At 46.0% G+C, this 22797-nt stretch overlaps 1 long non-coding RNA gene across 1 annotated transcript in view; it reads left to right on the forward strand.

Moving 5' to 3' along the window:
• LOC137533938 (uncharacterized) overlaps positions 1-22535 on the forward strand; it is a 230370-nt gene extending 207835 nt beyond the window's left edge. The window contains exons 3-4 of the long non-coding RNA XR_011024256.1: positions 16843-16938; positions 21831-22535. This is a non-coding gene — a long non-coding RNA (uncharacterized lncRNA). The remainder of the gene's footprint in view (positions 1-16842; positions 16939-21830) is intronic.
• The last annotated feature ends 262 nt before the right edge of the window (positions 22536-22797 follow it).

Here is a 22797-nt window from a genome sequence, read left to right on the forward strand (position 1 = left end):
CGCACACATTTGGAGGGTGGAGCATACTGAATATCCTGTCAGCTTTCTTCTGCAGGAACAAATCTGTATGCAGTAGTACGGTGTGATTTGCATGCAGCAGGATCTTCTGCCGCAGGTAAATCCCACCACGACAAGTTCGCAATTAGCCCAAAGGGTGCTACCTTCTGGGTAAGACATGCACTGATCTGCTGCCATGAATCGCTCCCTCCTGACTCCATAAAGTCTGATCATGAAACCACACACTCCCTCTTGACTCCATAAAGTCTGATCATGAGACCACACATAGGTGGTTTCTTTACAATTCATGAATTGTATCTGCAGGCATATAAACACTTTGAACTTATATTTTCATATCAACTTCCCTGCCCTGTAAGTTTGTTCCTGATCAGTGATATATAAAGACTTTATATACGAAATCTCCATGCAGCACTATGTATATACTTCACTTTCCATTGGTACTTGTTGCCAGCTATGCACACCTACTCCTCATCACACCATTATTACATCAGCATATTGACATTTACTGTCTAAACCACAAGCATGTGTTCTAATGCTGTGGTTTGTTTTCTTTGTTAACAATGCAGTTCTCTGTTGTCGTGTCACAACTGAGCTGGATAATTATGCATGTTTTATGACGAACCAATGTACGGTAAATGCTTAGTGAAATATTGCCTTTATATTTACAATGCTTTAAAACAGTGCTGTTCAACTGGTGGCCATCCGGCCCGCCAGGCCTTCTGCTGCGGCCCCCCTGCTGTGGCAGTGTTAGCTCCCGAGCCCCCTGAGCTCAGGGGACTTTTTTTTTTTTAATCCTTTTCCCCCATGCCTTGGCTGCTGTAATGGAAATTTACAGCCCCCCTCCCCTTCGCTCCACTCCGCTCCCCTCATTCGACCCCCCCGTGCTGCCGCCGCCTCAGATCGGCAGCGGGCAGGAGATAGGAACCAGCCACACCGGCGCATGGCAGCCGCACGGGGGACTTTGTGGGTAAGTCTGCAGCAAATCCTGGCGGCATTTTGTGGGTAAATCTGCAGCCAATCCTGAATGCGTTTTGTGGGTAAATCTGCAGCCAATCTGATGGCATTTTCTGGGTAAATCTGCAGCCAATCTGAATGCGTTTTGTGGGTAAATCTGCAGCCAATCTGAATGCGTTTTTATGGGGAAATCTGCTCCAAATCTGATTGCATTTTGTGGGGAAATCTGCTCCCAATCTGATTGCATTTTGTGGGGAAATCTGCTCCCAATCTGATTGCATTTTGTGGGGAAACTGCTGCTAGTTTTTTTTTTTCCCGTGGGGGGAGGGGGGGTTTGGGGTTGGTCTGCCGGCCCTCCACCATGTGGCCTGGAAAAAAAACGGCCCTTCATGCCAGCGAAGTTGGTCAGCACTGCTTTAAAAGAAACCAGAGAATGTACAAAATAAAGAGAGATCCGTAGAGGGTGCCCTTCTTTTGTGCAGACTGGCCGCGACTGGAGGAAGTTATGGGACCCGTTACCGAAGCTGCAGAACACTGAGGACGGCAGCGTGGGAGCGATCCGTGCGCATGAGGCTGGTGGAAGCCCCAGGTATGTGTAAAACTTTTATTTTGTATTGTCTCTGGTACACTTTAGGAGAAAGGAAAGGAACACAAAGACACCGGGAGCCCAATCTGGTGTAGTATTTCGGTGTAAGTTGGAAAAAGTAGTTGTAGTGATGTTATACTAACAAGGCAGGGTTGCTAGAGAAGCAACCATTCAATGGGATTGATTCACTAACAGAAATAGCACGAGTAACCTCCTGTTACTCACGCTATGTAATCAGTGCACCTTAAAGAGAAACTCCAACCTAGAATTGAACTTTATCCCAATCAGTAGCTGATACCCCCTTTTACATGAGAAATATAATGCTTTTCACAAACAGACCATCAGGGGGTGCTGTATGACTGATTTTGTGCTGAAACCCCTCCCACAAGAAGCTCTGGGACCGCGGTACTCTGGGCAAACTGCCACAATGTAACAATGTTCACAGACAGGAAATAGCTGTTTACAGCTGTCTCTAACAGCCAAAACAGCTAGGAGCAGCTGCATAACCTGCCCACAGTAAAAATGTCACCATGTAATAAATGTCAGAATGTAAATCGGGGAGAGGAAAGATTTTACAATGAGCAAACACTGACTAAATCCTTTATACATAATTATGGTAAAAAATGAAGCACTTTTTTACTACATTATTTTCACTGGAGTTCCTCTTTAAATGTGCCTGCACACTATACGATCTAGTGGCGGCGTAGTACGCAAAATGACCCTCAATCACAGGAGCTATGCCCGCTATTTGCCCATGAGTAAACAAGCCCACCTCAGTGTCCCACTGGGGGAAGGGGGGTCCATTACTTATAAAAGGCATTGTCACATGAGCCCTAGTGGTCAGACCGCAAATTGCCTTCCAATCGGTTTCAGCACACAGACCAAGCAAGCTTTGGTCACGATCTTTGCGCAGAAACCGACAGAAATTTTGGCAGCAGCCCGACCAGAAGGGAGCTTGTGGGTTACGGAAATACAACTTTACACACTACTTCAGGGTATAACTGCCACCACCTCTGTTACCATGGGACAGAGAAGCCCACTGACTGACTAGTCCTGCGAATAAAACGGTTAAACACACTCTATTCTGTCTAGATATCAACAATAGTAGCGTCTCTTCAGAGATCTGAGTTCAGTTCCTGTGTATGCTGAATAATAGGGTAGCTGGAACAACAACTGACGATAGCGTCGGTTTATTGAAAGCAATACAAATAATTAATATATACAGACAATTATTAAACTCAACAATTATTAAAACAGTAATAGCCAGTATGAAATCAAAAAAGGGAGAAAATACTTAGGGTTTGTGGAAATATGTCCGTTCTGGGAAATCTTGTAGAGTTCCTTTTGTTCAGTTCAGCAAAGTTAAAATCCAAGCAATATGGAAAATGTCCTTTGTTCAGTTTAGACAAGATGGCCGATCAAGATGGCCGCTAGCCATGTGTCCTCTGGTTAGCACCAGACAGCTCTGTACAGATGGAATGTGGAGGACTGAGGGGAGGGCCCCTCGCAGATACTTTTGCTGAAGCTGGTTGTGTGTTCCCCCCCCCCTCTTTTTCCCATCCCCTCCCCCCTCTCCCTCTGGTTGGTGTGTGGCGGGGGGGGGGGCGGGCGGCGGGGTATTTGTATATTCTTGTCCACTGTTGATTTGTTTTTGGGGGGGTGGCGAGCAATTTGGCCGCTCCCCTGATTTTGCTTACAGCATTTTTTTGTGCTGTCTTAAGGTCTCATTATTTGGCCTTTTGATAAAAAGTATTATGTCTAAGTGGATGTGTGTCTTGAATTAGTGAAAGGTGTTTTTTGGCCAGTTATGATAGACTTCTCAAAGATGAATATATATATATATATATATATTTCTTTTCGTGCCATATATGTGCTTACAACATTTAGTTTGTATTTATGTCCATGTACCTGGGTCCGCTCGACACGCTCCATTGGCTGTATCCCCGTCTTTCCTCACGCTGTTAGCGCTGGATGTATTTGATTTCCGCGCTCCACGCGGCGGAAGTTGTGGGTGCATGCCGGATGCGCATCCTGTCCTGCGCCGCCCAAGCCTCAGCCGCGAGTGTCTACTGTCCTCGCGCTGGGGGCGGGCGGGCGGTGATTGGATGGCTGCGCCGGAGCGTGACGTACATCCGGTGGACCTTCCAGGACGGACCTATAAAAGTGTCGATAGGATGTTGTAAACCTAACCACGCCTCTCTTGAAAAAGCTGGCCGCTTGCCAGCGAAACATGTCGGGTCTCCCGGCGTGGTGCTACTGAGAGCCGCCATCATCTCACCCTCTTTCCGCTGAGTTGTGGAGCCATTACCAGCCAAAAACCAATCTCCAAACGACTTTGCATGGTCCACCTATCCAAGGATTGTCTCTGGGCAGGAGGATACTCCAACAGCCCTCCCACTTGGATGGTAGCTACGTATAGCTGGACACCTTGCCACCTCATCACACAGGATTGGTAACATATGCATCAGAAATTTGATTGTCTCCTTTGTTTGATGCCATCTACACCTGTGAGCTTTTGATATATGAGCTTCTGGAGAGCATTTTGCTTGCTGTCATGAAATATGCTGATGCAATGACTCTCTGATGTTTTGCATGCATTTCTTACCAAGAACTAATCCTCATGCATATGCTTGCTCACTAACCCTGACCAGGAATCTTCCTACATGTGCACGTCTGCTGCTATACCACTGATGGCCCATGCTTTGGACTGGCTAGCACTTTGAGTGCATTTTTACAGTTTGGGCGTGCACGTGCAGCCGCCAACTGAACTTGCTTTGAATAGCTTGTTGCTTAGTATCAGTGTGATCCAGGCGTTGTGTTCATTATCATTCAGGTGGCTAAATATATGTGTGACCACCAATATAGCGCGAGCATTGTACCTTGGTTATTCAACTTCTAGGGCCGGGGTAAAGGTTGTGTTTGGAGTGCATGGCTGGATGTGCTTGCGGGGCCTGGATGAGATTTTCTGGTGACTCTTGTTTTTATGTAAATGTAATATATGTTCCTGTAGTGTTTTCTTTTTTGATATATAATAAATCATTTTTTGATATTTTTTATATAAAAACCAATGTGGTCATCTGACTCAATTCCCCTCATCACTTATCCTAAAGTTTTTTTTGTACTGAATAATAGGGTAGCTGGAACAACAACTGACGATAGCGTCGGTTTATTGAAAGCAATACAAATAATTAATATATACAGACAATTATTAAACTCAACAATTATTAAAACAGTAATAGCCAGTATGAAATAAAAAAAGGGAGAAAATACTTAGGGTTTGTGGAAATATGTCCGTTCTGGGAAATCTTGTAGAGTTCCTTTTGTTCAGTTCAGCAAAGTTAAAATCCAAGCAATATGGAAAATGTCCTTTGTTCAGTTTAGACAAGATGGCCGATCAAGATGGCCGCTAGCCATGTGTCCTCTGGTTAGCACCAGACAGCTCTGTACAGATGGAATGTGGAGGACTGAGGGGAGGGCCCCTCGCAGATACTTTTGCTGAAGCTGGTTTGGGGGTGTGGCAATGCCAGCCCCCTCTGAATTACCAACCAATGACAGTTCATTCCCTCTGAGAGATTTTAGGGCTAAACTTTATAAAATGCTGTAACTCATGAACGATACACGTTATATTTAGGGGGGTAACAGATTCATACTTGTCGGAAAATACAGATTAATATGACATCAGACATGGCTAGGGCAGCGGACCCAGTTCTTGAGAAGGGTCATACCTCAATAACCGGACGGGCCATCACAATGAATTTCATATCAGCACGATGGCCAGATTTTACCGAATAAGACTATATGAATTTCATAGCTGTGCGATATTCGGTTTTCGTATACCGACAGGAAATCATACCACCCCGGCTTTCAGATTGGCCATTCATCAGTGCCAAGAAGTCTAGGGGGAAAGTAGGTTTGGAGTAGCCCCCTGCTGGGGAGGGAAGCCTTCTCTGAATAGAGTCCCCAGCTGGTTACATAGTTACATAGTTATTTTGGTTGAAATAAGACATACGTCCATCGAGTTCAACCAGTACAAAGTACAACTCCAGCCCGTCCCCCACATACCCCTGTTGATCCAGAGGAAGGCGAAAAAACCCTTACAAGGCATGGTCCAATTAGCCCCAAAAGGGAAAAACTCCTTCCCGACTCCAGATGGCAATCAGATAAAATCCCTGGATCAACATCATTAGGCATTACCTAGTAATTGTAGCCATGGATGTCTTTCAACGCAAGGAAAGCATCTAAGCCCCCTTTAAATGCAGGTATAGAGTTTGCCATAACGACTTCCTGTGGCAATGCATTCCACATCTTAATCACTCTTACTGTAAAGAACCCTTTCCTAAATAAATGGCTAAACCATTTTTCCTCCATGCGCAGATCGTGTCCTCTAGTCCTTTGAGAAGGCCTAGGGACAAAAAGCTCATCCGCCAAGCTATTATATTGCCCTCTGATGTATTTATGCATGTTAATTAGATCTCCTCTAAGGCGTCTTTTCTCTAGACTAAATAAACCCAGTTTATCTAACCTTTCTTGATAAGTGAGACCTTCCATCCCACGTATCAATTTTGTTGCTCGTCTCTGCACCTGCTCTAAAACTGCAATATCTTTTTTGTAATGTGGTGCCCAGAACTGAATTCCATATTCCAGATGTGGCCTTACTAGAGAGTTAAACAGGGGCAATATTATGTTCGCATCTCGAGTTTTTATTTCCCTTTTAATGCATCCCAAAATTTTGTTAGCTTTAGCTGCAGCGGCTTGGCATTGAGTACGATTATTTAACTTGTTGTCGATGAGTACTCCTAAGTCCTTCTCCAAGTTTGATGTCCCCAACTGTCTCCCATTTATTTTGTATGGTGCTAGACCATTGGTACGACCAAAATGCATGACTTTACATTTTTCAACATTGAATTTCATCTGCCATTTATGTGCCCATATAGCCATCCTATCCAGATCATGTTGCAATATGACACTATCTTCTTGAGAGTTGATTATTCTGCACAATTTTGTATCATCTGCAAAAATAGCAACATTGCTCACTACTGCATCCACTAGGTCATTAATAAATAAATTGAAGAGCACTGGACCCAGTACAGACCCCTGTGGGACCCCACTGCTAACAGTCTCCCATTTTGAGTATGATCCATTGACCACAACTCTTTGTTTCCTGTCCATTAGCCAGTTCCCTATCCAAGCACACAGACTCTTCCCCAGTCCTTGCATCCTCAACTTTTGCACCAGACTTTTGTGGGGAACAGTGTCGAAGGCCTTTGCAAAGTCCAAGTATATCACATCTACAGCATTCCCAATATCCATATTAACATTCACTACCTCATAAAAGCTGAGCATGTTAGTCAAACAGGACCTGTCTTTAGTAAACCCATGTTGATGCTGAGAAATAAGATTATTGTCTACTATGAAGTCATGTATAGTATCTCTTAGTAACCCCTCAAATAGTTTGCATACAACTGATGTTAACCACTTCACCACTGAGGGGTTTTACCCCCTGACCACCAGAGCAATTTTCACCTTTCAGCGCTCCGTCCATTCATTCGTCTATAACTTTATTATTACTTATCGCAATGAAATGAACTATATCTTGTTTTTTCCGCCACCAATTAGGCTTTCTTTAGGTGGGACATTATGCCAAGAATTATTTTATTCTAAATGTGTTTTAATGGGGAAAATAGGAAAAAATGTGGGAAAAAATTATTATTTTCAGTTTTCGGCCATTATAGTTTTTAAATAATGCATGCTACTGTAATTAAAACCCATGAAATTTATTTGCCCATTATTCCCGATTATAAAACCGTTTAAATTATGTCCCTATCACAATGTTTGGCCCCAATATTTTATTTGGAAATAAAGGTGCATTTTTTTCAGTTTTGCGTCCATCCCTAATTACAAGCCCGTAGTTTATAAAGTAACAGTGTTATACCCTCTTGACATAAATATTTAAAAAGTTCAGTCCCTAAGGTAACTATTTGTTTTTTTTTTTATTGTATATATTTATTTTTTTAAAAAAAAATTACAAAAAAAAAAAAAATGGGGCGTGTGGGAGGTAATGAGTTAATTTATTATGTAAAACAATTTATTTGTATGTGTAAAATGCATTAGGGTGTAGTTTACTATTTGGACACAAGATGGCCACAGTGAGTATGTTTACATGCGACCTGTAAGCGACCGGAAGGACGCTTACAGGAAGCAGTAGGAGGCTGGGAGACTCACAATGATCGCGCTGTTTCTGAAAGAAGCAGCAGATCATTGCTGGGGCTTAGATCAACGAACGGGAATGGATTTTCCTGTTCATTGATCTCCGGGCAAGCGGGCGGCGGCGTGCACGAGCGGCGGGTGCGCGCGCACGAGCGGCGGTAGCGCAGACAGCGGCGGGAGCGCGGAAGGTACGGATTTCTCCGTCCCTGGTTTTTTAGGAGGGAAAAAAGGGACGGAGAAATTCGTACCGCCGGGGGTAAAGTGGTTAAGCTTACAGGTCTATAATTTCCTGGATCTGATTTTTTGCCCTTCTTAAATAATGGGAAAACGTGGGCTGTATGCCAATCCACTGGGACTCTGCCAGTTGCAAGAGAGTCACAAAAGATAAGATAAAGGGGTTTATCTATAACTGAACTTAATTCCCTTAGGACCCGAGGATGCATGCCATCCGGGCCAGGTGCCTTGTCTATTTTTAATTTATTTAGTCTTGCCTTTACTTCTTCCTGCGTTAAGTATTTAATATTACAGTTAGAAGATTGAGACTCTTCTGCCTCTGTAATTTGCAACAGTGCTGTTTCCTTTGTGAAGACAGACGCAAAGAAAGCATTTAATAACTCTGCCTTACCTTGGTCATCCACCATTGAGTTCCCACCCTCATCCTTTAGGAGTCCTATACAGTCAACCTTTCTTTTTTTAGAGTTGATGTACTTGTAAAACTTTTTTGGGTTAGATTTGATATCCCTAGCGATTTGATTTTCAGCTTCGATCTTTGCCAGCCTAATTTCTTTTTTACAATTTTTATTGCACTCTTTATAATTGCTGAGTGCAGCCTGGTGACTAGAGAGGTAATAAAAGATAAACATTCTAAGCTAATTAACACATCAAAAGACATCCTGCATCTAAGTCAGGGGCAGAGGAGAAAATCTTGTACTTTAAAAAACCAGGAATGTCAATTTCTGATTCCTGTAATGGCTGCACAAATTTAGCCAGACAGCGATCAGAAACTGGACTGCGCGGCTCCTTCCAATTCGCCCGCGTTTCTCACGGCTGTTCCGTGACAGGCATTACTTACCTATGGCTCCTGTGGCCTCTTACCGATATGGTGGTTGTGGGTGGCAGGGAGGGCGGTGGTTGCGGGGCGCGAGAGTTCCGTTACTGTAGGTAATATCGGCAGGCAGAAAGGGGAGGCAGGCAGGTGGCAAGCCAGGAATGAGAAATCTGCCCTCAGGGTGCAGCGCTCAGAGGCTGGTGCCTCTTCTGCCTCTGGCTCGGGCCCGGCCCTGGCCGGGACTGCACATTCACAGTAGTCTGTAACTCAGCCTAGTCATAGATTTTACAGGGCTGGCAACAACGCAACCGAGGGGACTGGGAAGATGTTGAGGGAGCTAAACACGCACACACCGTACACACAAACACATTGTACACACACACACTGTACACACACTGTACACACACACACCGTACACACAAACACATTGTACACACACACTGTACACACTGTACACACACACACACACACCGTACACACAAACACGTACACACACACTGTACACACACTGCACACATACACACACACACACACACACACACACACCATACACACTCACTGTACACACACACACAGGGTCGGCCTTAGGTTTCACTGCACCCTGAGCTAAACCGGATTTTGGTGCCCCCCCCATCCTCTTTGCGCGCGTACACACATACGCACGCGCACACACAGGCCCATATATAGCACCAACAATTTTCAACGCTCGTTATAGCTGTCGTGAGTCCCTCCACAAAAAATGCCGTCAGACTCAGTATAGGTAGGTAGGTAGCCAGGTATAGGTGCCCTCAGTGTAGGATTTCATGTGTGGGTGCCCTCAGTGTAGGTAGCCAAGCATAGGCAGTATGGTTGCCACAGTAAAGGTAGCTAGTATAGTAGCCCTCAGTGTAGGTAGTATAGTTGCCCCTGTATAGGTAACTAGTATAGTTGCCCGCTCTGTAAGTAGCATAGTTGTCTCCATACAGGTAGCATAGTTGCCCTCAGTGTAGGTAGTATAGTTGCCCCATATAGGTAGCATAGTTGCCCCTAGTGTAGGTAGTATAGTTGCCCCCGGTGTAGGTAGTATGCCCCCAGTGTAGTAGCATAGCTGCCCCCAGTGTAGGTAATATGCCCCCAGTGTAGTTAGTATGCCCCAGTGTAGGTAGTATGCCTCCAGTGTAGTAGCATAGCTGCCCCCAGTGTAGGTAGTATGCCCCAGTGTAGTAGCATAGCTGCCCCTAGTGTAGGTAGTATGCCCCCAGTGTAGGTGGTATGCCCCCAGTGTAGGTAGTATGCCTCCAATCAACCCCCCCCCTTCTGCGGCAGCAGGCCGGGCTGTTGCCTAGCAGCCTAATGCACATGCACAGCCATGCCTGTCATCTCTTTGATGACAGCGCGGCTGTTACAGCTCAGGGCAGATGGGAGCGCTCCTTGCCAGACAGGAGGGGAATATCAGGGGACTCGGGGAGATTAGTTTAGTGGGGGTGATCGTAGAGCAGGAGGGGAGAAGGCAAATGAATGGGGCAAACGGGGAGAGTGCAGAGGAATGGGCCCTCGAGGGGAAGCGCTCAGAGGCTGCAGCCTGTCCAGCCTCTGCCTTGTCCCGGCCCTGGCTACTACTATTCCTATAATAAAGTGGGCGCACTGACACATAAGGGGTTTTCAACTTCCCTTCTTGCAACAATGGAACAGAGTTACCTTACAAAAGAAAAATTGTGATTTCACACTCAATGAATAACTCACTCTGGTATTGCAATCAGGAAAATCTGCTCAATGGCTTTCATTCCTTTGCTACTCAATGGACATACTGTACGTCACAACAGACACCAGTCTTTGGGAATGGAGGTCATGGTGCCAGGACCAGATGGTTCAGTCTCTGTGGCCATGTTGTCCCTTATCAAACAATTCAAATCTCTTAGAGATACAAGCAGCCCATCTAGCTCTTCAAACTTTTGTACCTCTTCTGGCTGGGAAAGCAGTATGCATCAGGAACTCAACTACGTTAGCCTATTTGTTTATTTATTATATTTATAAAGCGCCAACATATTACGCAGCGCTGGTGTGAGGAAACGCGGAAAAGCCGTCGCAAGTACTCAGAGTGAGGCGGCTGTTTCCGCGTCCAACATGGCGGCAAAACGCGGAGAAACCGCCGCATGCCGCATGGGCAGAGCGGTGGAGTCCGCGTTGGATGCGGCAGATTGCGTGCATGACAATGTTAATGACAGTGTGGTTGGACGCGGGGAGGCCGCCGCTTGCTTGGAGAGCAGCGCGGCGGGTCCCGCGCCCGAGTCAGCAGATACATTGCAAAACTTGTCTGGTGTGGCTGGGACTGATAGTCCACACAGGTTCAGAAGGACGCGCACGCGCTGAGAGGCAGAGCTTATATGACAGCCAGAGAAGAGTCAGCTGACCAAGCTGGTCAGCTGACATTTTCACCAGTTTTCATTGGTCCAGCACTTAGGGGTGGCGCTGGAGAGCGCTATAGTATATATACTGGGTGCTGGTCATTTCTCTGGTGTCTGGCGTTGCGATCACTACGTGGTAGCACTCAGACCTTGTCAGTATCTGTGTTCTAGATCAGTTTCCAAAGGTGTTGATGATCACGGAGCTCACACCTTAGCTTAGGAATATTGTATTGTATTATTTGTTATGACCTTCTGCCTGCCTGACCATTCCTCTGATCTCTGATTCTGTATCTTGCTATTCTGATATCCTGTTGCCAAACTCTGCTCGTTCCTGGACTCTGTACCTGCCTCCTGATTCTGTACCTTGCTATTCTGATACTCAGTTGCCAAACTCTGCCTGTCCATTGGATTCCGTATCTGTCTCCTGAATCTGTACCTTATCTGTCTGTGTGTTAACGACCTGCCTTGCCCAACCTCGAGAACTGGCCTTACTGTTAGAGGCAGTTCCCAGACCTGTTAGTGACACCCTCACTGGTGTCACTCACTCTCTGTCCGTCCTACTCTCAGCCTAGCTCCTCCCCTGGGAGAGTCTAGGCTAACGGAAGGAACGTACTTCTGTGCAGTATTCCTTACTGTTGTGCACCTGCTCCTCAGGTGCAGTCCTCAAAGTATTTCTGTTGCACCAAACATCTTATCACCCAGGTGTCCAGAGGTTAGAGATATATCTGATTATCGGTGATACTGCAGAGCATCAATAATCGGGTATATATCTGTATTCTCGGTGATACTGCAGATCACTGGTAATCAGACCCTCTCTGTGTTACACCGATCGTTACAGCTGGACAATAAATAGGGATACATACAATATTTAGGGGTGACATACAGCAACATGACAATACCTGAATACAAGAAACATCAGATCATGCAGCACAGTATGAGTACAAGGTAATGCTTAGTCAGTCACTGGAGGGGAGCATGGAGATTAGGCAAGTTAGGTTCACTCAGATGCCTAGCATGGGTTCACAGTAATGGAGGTGCATGATCAGGTTGCACACAAAAGGAGGAGGACCCTGCCCAAAGGCTTACAATCTAAAGGGAGAGGTAGGGACACGAGAGGTAGGAGACCAGAGTTCAGCTGTGGGTTTAGAGCACTTGTGAGGGGTAGTAGGCCAGAGTGTAAAGATGAGTTTTGAGGGCTTTCTTGAAGATGTTGAAGGAGGGGGCTGCCCTAATGGGTGGAGGTAGGGAGTTCCATAGTGTTGGAGCAGCTCTTGAGAAGTCCTGGAGGCGTGCATGGGACTGGGTGATGCGGGGGGGCGGTTAGGCGAAGTTCATTGGAAGAGCGGAGTGAGCGGCTAGGTGTGTACCTCTGAGTAAGATCGGAAATGTAGGTTGGACAGGTTTTGTGGACAGATTTGTAGGACAGACACAGTATCTTGAATCTGATTCTGGACTGGATAGGAAGCCAGTGGAGGGATTCAAGGAGGGGATCCGCCATGGTGGAGCGATGGGAGCAGTGGATAATTCTGGCTGCTGCATTCATGATGGACTGCAGTGGGGCTGTTCGGGTCATAGGGAGACCAGACAGCAGGGCATTGCAGTAGTCAAGGCGGGAAATTATGAGGGCATTGATGAGGAGTTTGGTGGTGGCAGAGGTCAGGAAAGGGCGAATCTTACAGATGTTACGAAGGTGGAAGTTGCAGGACTTTGTGAGGTTTTGGATGTGGGGAGTGAAGGAGAGTGCGGAGTCCAGGGTGACACCCAGACAGCGGGCTTGAGAGGTAGGGTGAATGGTAGTGTGGTTAACAGTGACATGCACATCTGGGAGGTTTATGGATGTCCGGGGTGGGAAGATCATAAATTCCGTTTTGTCTAGGTTTAGTTTCAGGAACCTAGCGGACATCGAGGAGGAGATGGCTGATAGACAGGAGGAGACCTTGTCCATGGTAGTGGTGGATATGTCAGGGGTGTGGAGGTAGATCTGGGTGTCATCTGCATACAGATGATAGTTAAAACCCATGGAGGAGATAACCTTGCCAATGGAGGATGTGTATAGGGTGAACAGTAGGGGGCCAAGGACCGAACCTTGGGGGACTCCCACCGAGAGGTGGTTGGGGGTGGATGAGGACTCATTGAAGGCGGTCGTGAAGGAGCGGTTGGAGAGGTAGGATGAAAGCCAGGACAGGGCAAGATCGTGAATGCCCATGGACTGGAGGAGTAGGGGATGATCTACTGTGTCAAAAGCTGCTGAAAGATCAAGAAGGAGGAGAATGGAGTATTTACCTTCAGCTTTAGCTAAGGCAAGGTCATTGACCACTTTGGTGAGACCAGTTTCGGTTGAGTGGGCAGGCCGAAATCCAGATTGCAGTGGGTCTAACAGTGAGTTGGCATTGAGGAACTACATACAAAATCAAGGTGGAACTCACAGCAGGATATCGTCACCAGAAATTGTCCCTCTCCTATTCTGGGCAGAAAACAACATGTCGAATTTGAAGGCTGTATACCTCTCAGACTTTTTATCGAGAACCGTGATAGACGACGAGTGATGATCACTGAATCACACAATGTTTGATTAGATGATCCAGCGATTTGGAACGCGAGTGTAAGATCTTTTTTGCCTCAATACACAACCACAAACTACTTCAGTTTTTCTTGAGGAACCATTGTCAGTCAGCAGTGGGAGTAGTTGCCTTGTCCTCCTCTGCTTCTCTATGCTTTTCCTCCAGTATGGATGTTTTGGTTCCTGAAGAAACGTATGACAGAGAAGTCGACAGTACGAGCAATAATTCTGTACTGCTCCAAGAGGCTTTGGTTTCCTCTTCTCCCTTAATTGTCAGAGACAAAACAATGATTCTGCCAAAAACTCTCCCAAATGTTATGTCAGGGCTGCATCTTTTTCCTGACACCTCACAAACTTCATCTGGTGGCCTGGATATTGAAGGGAAAAGGTTGACTAAACTGTAGTGAAAATAACACGATGAATAAAATTGCTTATTGGTTACAATATTAATTTACAGATTATTTAGTCAGTGTTTGCCCATTGTAAAATCTTTCCTCTCCCTGATTCTGAAATGTATAATTGTTGGTGACATCTTTAGCTCTGCCAGGTGATCTGTACGGTATGTTCTTTACTTAGTGTTGTATGCACAGAGGGAGATATTATTTGCTTGGCATTTGGAAAAAGCCATTATTTCCCACAATGCAACAAAGTTCACAGACAACAAACTGTCAGGAAGACCTTGGTCCCATCATACCATGGGAGGGGTTACACCACAATATCAGCCATACAGACCTCCATGATGATCTATTCGGAGAAAAGGTAAAGATTTCTTGTGGGAAAGGGGGTATCAGCCACTGACTGGAATGAAGTTTGATCCTTGGTTAAAGTTCTTCTTTAAAGAGAATCTGTATTGTTAAAATCGCTCAAAAGTAAACATACCAGTGCGTTAGGGGACATCTCCTATTACCCTCTGTCACAATTTCGCCGCTCCTCGCCGCATTAAAAGTGGTTAAAAACAGTTTTAAAAAGTTTGTTTGTAAACAAACAAAATGGCCACCAAGACAGGAAGTAGGTTGATGTATGTCCACACATAGAAAAATACATCCATACACAAGCAGGCTGTATAAAGCATTCCTTTTGAATCTCAAGAGATCATTTGTGTGTTTCTTTCCCCCTGCATCTCTCATGCACTGAAGTTTCAGGCTGCTCTTTTCTTCCTGCAAACAGCTTTGCCCTTGTTTGTAATTCCTCAGTATGTAAAAGCCCAGCCAGATCAGAGGACGATTTATCCAGCTTGTAAAAGATAAGAGAGAAGAGAGAAGCTGCTCTAATCTAAATAACACACAGGCAGTGTGCAGAGAGGGGCCTGGAAGGATGAGTTCATAGCAGAACCACAACACTGAAGAACTTGGCAGCCTTCCAGACACAGGCCGACAAGTCTGACGGGAAAGATACATTGATTTATTACAGAGACAGTGATAGTATAAAGTGCTGCAGTTAGCCAGAACACATTAGAATAGCTTTTGGAACTTGTAGGATGATAAAAAACAGAATGCAATTTTTGTTACGGAGTCTCTTTAAGGCAAGGAAGGTGTCAACCAATTTAGTTTACCAGAAATTCTGGAATATATTTTAAGTCTTTACCTCTAGTATAGAGAGAGTAAGTATCACCTTTGTTTGTTTGTTTTTTAGTAGTGAAATCTGGAAAGCAGTGCTGTTTTTGGCATTCTTGTATGACTTCAAACTCTGTTCATAATTTAGGATTAACAATAGATTAAGTTGTTTTTCATTAGCAGCACGGTGGCGTAGTGGATAGCACTCCCGCCTTGCAGCGCTGGGTCCCTGGGTTCTAATTCCAGCCAGGGCACTATCTGCAAGGAGTTTGTATGTTCTCCCTGAGTCTGCGTGGGTCTCCTCTGGGCCCTCTGGGTTTTCGCCCACATTCCAAAAACATACAGATAAGTTAATGAACTCATCTGTATGTTTTTGGAATGTGGGCGAAAACCTTCCCCCTAAAATTGGCCCTAGACTATGATGGACATGTGACTATGGTAGGGATTAGATTGTGAGACCCTCTGAGGGACAGTTAAAGGGAATCTAAATCAAGAGGGATATAGAGGCTGTCATGTTTATTTCCTTTTAAACAATGCATATTGCCTCGTTGTCATAAACCCTGAACATGCATACAGATCAGGTACTCTGAGTGTATTAGTTGCATGCTTGTTTCATGCGTGTAATGTGGACGCAATTGCAGCCAAAGAGATCAGCAGGATAGCCAGGCAACTGGTGTTGTTTAGAAGGAAATAAATATGGAGGCCTCGCTTTAGGTTCCCTTTAAGGGACAAGACTATACAGCACTGCAAAAAATGTCAGGTGTTGGGTATTGTTAGGTTGAATTTCAAGGAAAACGAAACTAGTTGGTAGGTGATGTACACCAACTAGTGTGTCAATTCTCAGTTGGCATCTGTTCTATGTTCATTCTTATTAAGTACAACCTCCGCATCCTCTTTATTCCAAATAATGATTTCACTGTTATTTTTAGGGAGGAAATAGCCTGGGGTTAAAGCAGAATTTGTTTTAGTAGCAGTCTGGAGAGGCGCCAAGTCAGCCTCCACTAAATGCTGAAAGGGGATTCTTCTGTCATTAACAAGATGGAATCAAAGAATAAAAAAAGATCATTAGTAATCTGTTTAGTAACAGCGAACAGGTGTATACATGAGTGATCATGAACAGGGTGGTACAAATGCACCATCTGCTTTAGATGCTGTCTCAGTAATGGCACGGTACAGCTTTTACTATGGCCTCAGTGGCGTAGCAATAAGGGTTGCAGAGGTCTCGACCTGTAGGGCCTTCCCTAAACCACAGTATTAGCTCTCTAACCCCTTTTACCTTACCTCTTGAGGACCAGTGGTTTACACCCCCTAGTGACCAAGTGATTTTTTACAATTCAGCACTTCGCCACTTTAACAATTTATTGCTCGGTCATACAACCTAGCACTTAGATGAATTTAACCTCCTTTTCTGGCCACTAATAGAGCTTTCTTTCGGTGGCCTCTGATTACTGCTGCATCTTTTGTTTTTTATTAATTAATATTGAATTTTTTTGGTAATAAAAATCCCTATTTCCTTTAATTTACCCTTGTAGATTTCTTGTGGGAAGGGGGGTATCAGCTACGCCTTTTGATGAAGTTCAATCCTTGGTTACAGTTCCTCTTTGAATCTTGCAGGTTGCTCAGCACAGGTAACTCTTGAACAAACAACTGTTTTGCATAACATTATTTCTGTCCACTCTTCTCACTCCTGATTTATCTACATTTGCCTATATAAGCAATAAAAATGTCTTTGTGATAGAACTACACACAAACAAAGGGTGCATTCCCACTGTGCCAATTGCATGCATTATAGCAATTGCATAGCAACACTTTTCAGTAGTCCCACAATGGGCCCAATTAACATTGTTTTGTTGAGTCTGTGGTGCATCAGGTTTTGTTGTAATAATGCTGTGCACTACCAGACAAGGGGTGTATATGCTAGGGCCAAAGCCAGAAGTGTGGCCAGTTCCCATTGTGGGAAGTGGCAAGAGATGTGGCCAATTTAAGATGTAACAGAGCAGGGCTCCCCAACCCTGTCCTCAGGGCCCACCAACAGTACGTTTTGCAGGAAATAACACACATCCAGGCTGGTAATTAGATTAACTACCTCTGTGGATTTCCACAAAACATGCACTGTTGGTGGGCCTTGAGAACAGGGTTGGGGAACACTGTAAAATAGAGTACATCGTACCTTCTATCTGTATTGTATACCTTGTCTGGTGAGGGGACAAAAAAAGGGTTTTCTTCTTAACCACTTGCCGACTGCGCACTCATACTGCGCGTCGGCAAAGTGGCAGCTGCAGGACCAGCGACGCAGTTCTGCGTCGCCGACTGCAGGCTAATTAATCAGGAAGCAGCCGCTCGCGCGAGCAGCTGCTTCCTGTCAATTCACGGCGGGGGGCTCCGTGAATAGCCTGCGGGCCGCCGATCGTGGCTCGCAGGCTAAATGTAAACACAAGCGGAAATAATCCGCTTTGTTTACATTTTACGGCGCTGCTGCGCAGCAGCGCCGAAAGCAGCGGCCGGGGATCGCCACCATGTGACAGGGGACGTCCTGTCACAGGCTGCACAGGACGGATAGCGTCCTGTGCAGCCCCGATCACCAGGGGGCCAGGTAGGAGAGGGGGAAACGGAATTTCGCCGCGGGGGGGGGGCTTTGAGGTGCCCCCCCCCCGCCAGCCACACGCAGGCAGGAGAGATCGGACCCCCCCCCCAGCACATCATCCCCCTAGTGGGGAAAAAAGGGGGGTGATCTGATCTCTCTGCCTGGTGTTTGATCTGTGCTGGGGGCTGTAGAGCCCACCCAGCACAGATCACAGAATTCAACGCTGGTCCTTAAGGGGGGGGGGGTAAAGGGTGGGTCCTCAAGTGGTTAATGTGCAACCTGCAGGCCTAAGCCTAACACTAACCTACACCTCTCTAGTGCCTAATACTAATCTACACTCTCCTCTGCATAACACTAAGCTCCCTGCCATATTTATTTCCTTTTAAGCAATACCAGTTGCCTGGCAGCCCTGCTGGTCTATTTGGCTGAAGAAGTGTCTGAATCACACCAGAAGCAAGCATGCAGCTAATCTTGTCATATCTGTCAAATTTGTCAGAAACGCCTGTTCTGCCGCATGCTTGTTCTGGGTCTATGGCTGAAAGTACCAGAGGCAGAGGATCAGCAGGACTGCCAGGCAACTGGTATTACTTAAACGGAAATAAATATGGTAGCCTCCATATACCTCTCACTACAGTTCTCCTTTAAGATTAATCTCCCCTCTCTTTTGCTTAACACTAACCTCCCCTCTTCTGTGTCTACCACTAACCTCCCCCTCTCCTCTGTCTAATCCTAACCTTCCCACCTCTCCAGATTCTGTCATGTTCAAAATAGTGACACAACAACAGGCACATAGTAAAATGGCAGGAAAGCCATTTGGCACATTGGCTGGCCAAAGTTTGACTTTGGTCAGTGATGTTACAACTAAATTGGTCATTTTGAGAAATAGCTTACCAGTTCCCACTTTGGCGGACTTCTGGTTTTCGCTGTAACATATGCAACATACTGCGTTATTCAGGAATTACATGCGTAAAGTCTTACACATGATGAGTACAGCATAATGTATTGCAGGTAATGTATCGCATTCGTCTCTACTCATCGTGCAGTAAGACTTTACGCGCTTTATTTTGCTTAAAAGGACACTGATTAGTCCTAAATAAAAACCTAAACTGAGCATACCTGGGGCTCCCTCCAGCCCACCGTAGCCTGTGCGGTCCTTCAGCACCCTTCATTCTCCAGCTGGCGGCTCCGTTGGGTGCACAATCCATCCGGGAGTCATGTGCAACCCGTCCGTCCGACCGTTTCGATCACGTGCCTATCACCATGAGAATTCTCTGCACGGTTCATTTTTTCAAGAACTAACCATGCTCAGCACTGCATAATATGTTGGTGTGGAGATATATTGAGGTGCTGATGATATTAGGGAGTACAGACACCTATTCTATCATTTTTATGTCTGCTGTATATCTTTCAGAGGTGGAGGTCAGCCAGTATGGCTTGAAGATATTGGCAGCTAGCTTCATGGACTATTAATGTGATTGTGTGTGGTGTCAATAGACAGACAAAAGGGAACCTCATTACCTGTTTCTGGCTGTCCAGAGGAACTGTACGCTGTGATCTTTTGTATTAATGTAGACAGCTGCCATTGTCTTCAGTGAATGGACCAGTCCCCTTCAATAGGCAAGGAAGCTTTTTGATGTCTGGTAGGATACAATCTCACCTATTGAATTCTGCAAACTTCAAGAAGCTAAAACAGGGACCCCTTTGAAGTTTGCATATCACAAGAAAGATTATGACAAGCGTTCGGTGATGTCACAAACGGGGAAACTGCATTAGTTCCTGGGGGCTGGACATTAAATGCCCCAGGGGACACTTCAGAGTATAAAAAGCAGAGACAGATACCTAGTGATCATCTGCTCTTGGAGTTAGCGCATAGCTAGAGTTGATCTCGACTTCTGGTCGAACAAGCGGCATGCTCCTGCCGACAACGTTGAGACCTTCAAGTTGGTAACGTTTTTTTAATCCCCATTTTTATTTTACGCAAATATCTGTGTGTGTTATCTTTGTAACTTTTATCTTGTAACTATTTTTACTTTGTTTTTTGTAATCTTTTGTATATATTAAGTTCTGCATTGTTCTATGTTTTTCTGGAATATTAAATTATTATTTAATAAGCTTGACTTCTGCCGTACTAAACTAACACTCATAGCCTAAAGGAGACTGCAGTGTAGCTGTGTATAAGTCCGTGCCTAGTTGTATGTTTGAGCAACACTACCATATGAAATTGTAATTGCATTGTGTGTGTGGGGGCGTTTGTCATACGTTGGCCTAAAGCGCGCAGCTGACCCAACGTACGAAACGCCAGTGCGAGTAGCTAACAGTATCGTTCGGAACGACTGTTAGGGGTTTTGCTGCACGACAGTGTAACTTGCATTACAAGTCAGTGTCTGATTGTGCTGTGTTACTGTACAACTGTACTGTGTGTGTGGGTGCGTGGCGTTCTCGTATTCGGCCTAAGCGCAAAGCTGACCCAAATACGAAAACGCGGAGTGCGCGCTGAGGACTCGACAGCAGAGTGGAAGTGTCTAGCGAGCCGCTAGTGGTGGCAGTGAGAGGTGTTCTGAGGGGTCCCAGCCTTGTTTTAGCTTGACTAAGGCTGCTTCCCCTCTCAGTCTGGTCAAACCCGCAGTCGGGACCCGTATACGCAGGCGTGCCGCGGGCCGGTTCCTGACAGTTGGCACTTTATAAATACAATGAATAAGTAATGCTCTCTGGGTCCCCTTTATTCTCCAGCTGGCGACTCCATTAGCTGTGCAGCCCTGCCTGTAGTCGTGCGCAACTGCGAATGCCTGGCCTGTCCGCCGTCCCACTTCGATCACCCGCCCATTGTCCATCAGCATTTTGCACATGCGTGGTTCATTCTTTCAAGAACTGAGCATGCTCTCTGGGTGCCCTCCATTCTCCCATTATCGGTTACGTTAGCTGCGTGACCTGGCCAGAAGCCGTGTGCAACTGCGCATCTGCAGACCGTCTGCCCTCCCGTCTCGATCATGCGTCCGTCACCATGAACATTCTGCACATCGCTCCCTTGCCATACTCCTCCACCTCTTGATTCTTCTGCCATTGGCCCTGGAAAGTCCTCCAGTCCGGAGCCAAATACACATGTGCGCCCAGGCTGCATGGGCGCTCCCTCGTCTTGCTCCAGCTGCTGGGTTCATTCTGTGCTTGCACAGTACTACTGCGCAGGCACAGAATGCTCCGGCCGACGGGAGCAAGATGAGGGACAGCGCGTGGCTAGACTGCCCTTGCGCCAACTGGCTCCAATTGGACAACTTACCGGGACCAGTTGCGCACGACCCAGGTGGCAACTGAAGATGACAAGGGAGCGATCAGGCCGGAGGGGGCTGGAGGAAGTCCCAGGTATGTATATTTCTTCTATGTATCCCCATCTCAGGTGCTCTTTAACGGGATACTGTAGGGGGGTCAGGGGAAAATGAGTTGAACTTACCCAAAGCTTCTAACGGTCCCCCTGCAGACATCCTGTGTAGGCGCAGCCACTCACCGATGCTCCGGCCCCGCCTCCGGTTCACTTCTGGAATTTCAGACTTTAAAGTCTGAAAACCACTGCGCCTGCGTTGCCGTGTCCTCACTCCTGCTGATGTCATCAAGAGCGCACAGCGCAGGCCCAGTATGGTCTGTGTCTGCGCAGTACACTCCTGGTGACATCAGCGGGAGTGAGGACATGGCAACACAGACTTTAAAGTCAGAAATTCCAGAAGTGAACCGGAGGCGGGGCCGGAGCATCGGTGAGTGGCTGCGCAGGCACAGGATGTCTGCGGGGGACCATTAGAAGCCCCGGGTAAGTTCAGCTCATTTTCCCCCGACCCACCTACAGTATCCCTTTAAAGTAACTTTTTAACATGTTTGTACTAATGTAAATTATCAGTTAAAAAGACCCAAGAAATGCTTTTATAGTCTATTTACTTCCTTCTTTTTCAGGCATGCACTCTGCAAACAAGAGTTAAGAAACATCTGGTGATCTCATTCTCACTTTGTTTAATCATCAACAGACCATATCCGTTAAGATGGATTTGAAAGACTGACAAGACAAATAACATTTATATTGCACTTTTCTGTTGGCGGAGTTAAAGTGCCAGAGCTGCAGCCACTAAGTGCTCATTAGGCAGTAGCAGTGTTAGGGAGTCTAACCCAAGGACTCCTTATTGAATAGGTGCTGGCTGTTCAGGTCGAGGTTCAAATCCAGGTTGAGTGCTTCAAAGGCAGAGCCCTTAACCATTACACTATCCAGAGACAAATATCTGTGGTCACTGTCTTTGGAGGTATTTTGCAAATCTATTTACAATGATTCCCGGCAGATCAATTGTTGGTTTTTCAAATACTTCTCAAATCTCACGTGTGTATGCAGCTTTACTAATCTTTTAAGAGTCCTATATTTTCAGATTTCTTCCTTTTTGAATGTATGTATTTGTTAAAATTTAACAGAGAGATGTTCTATTTTGTGCTGGTCTATTCATGGCAATCAGCTGGTTAACACTGAGTGGCTGCTGATATGCCAGGAGAGGAGATTCAGGGAATATCTCTCTGTCTGTCATTAGGGCCGGTCCTAGACTTTTTGCTGCCTGAGGCAAACTTGTGAGGATGCCGCACCCCCGCTTCCCCCCTCCCCCGATAGGTAGCCTGGACGGCGTAGCAGCCAGGAAGGGGGAGCAGCGGTGGGGAGGGGGTTCAGACCCCCCCTGTCTCACCTGGAGCTCCCGTCCGCACCCCCCCATTTAGCTATTTTTGCTAAATTTAAATCAGCCAGCAGCGAACGCAGAAGCAATTACCTACTTCCTCACTTGCGCTCCACCGCTCGCCGCGTCATTTCCTGCAATGCCGCCCACTTAACACAATGGGCAGCATTGCAGGAAGTGACACTGCGAGCGGAGGAACGCAAGTAATGAAG

The sequence above is a fragment of the Hyperolius riggenbachi genome, chromosome 10 (genome assembly GCF_040937935.1).
Source record: "Hyperolius riggenbachi isolate aHypRig1 chromosome 10, aHypRig1.pri, whole genome shotgun sequence".
Classification (NCBI taxonomy): Eukaryota; Metazoa; Chordata; class Amphibia; order Anura; family Hyperoliidae; genus Hyperolius; species Hyperolius riggenbachi.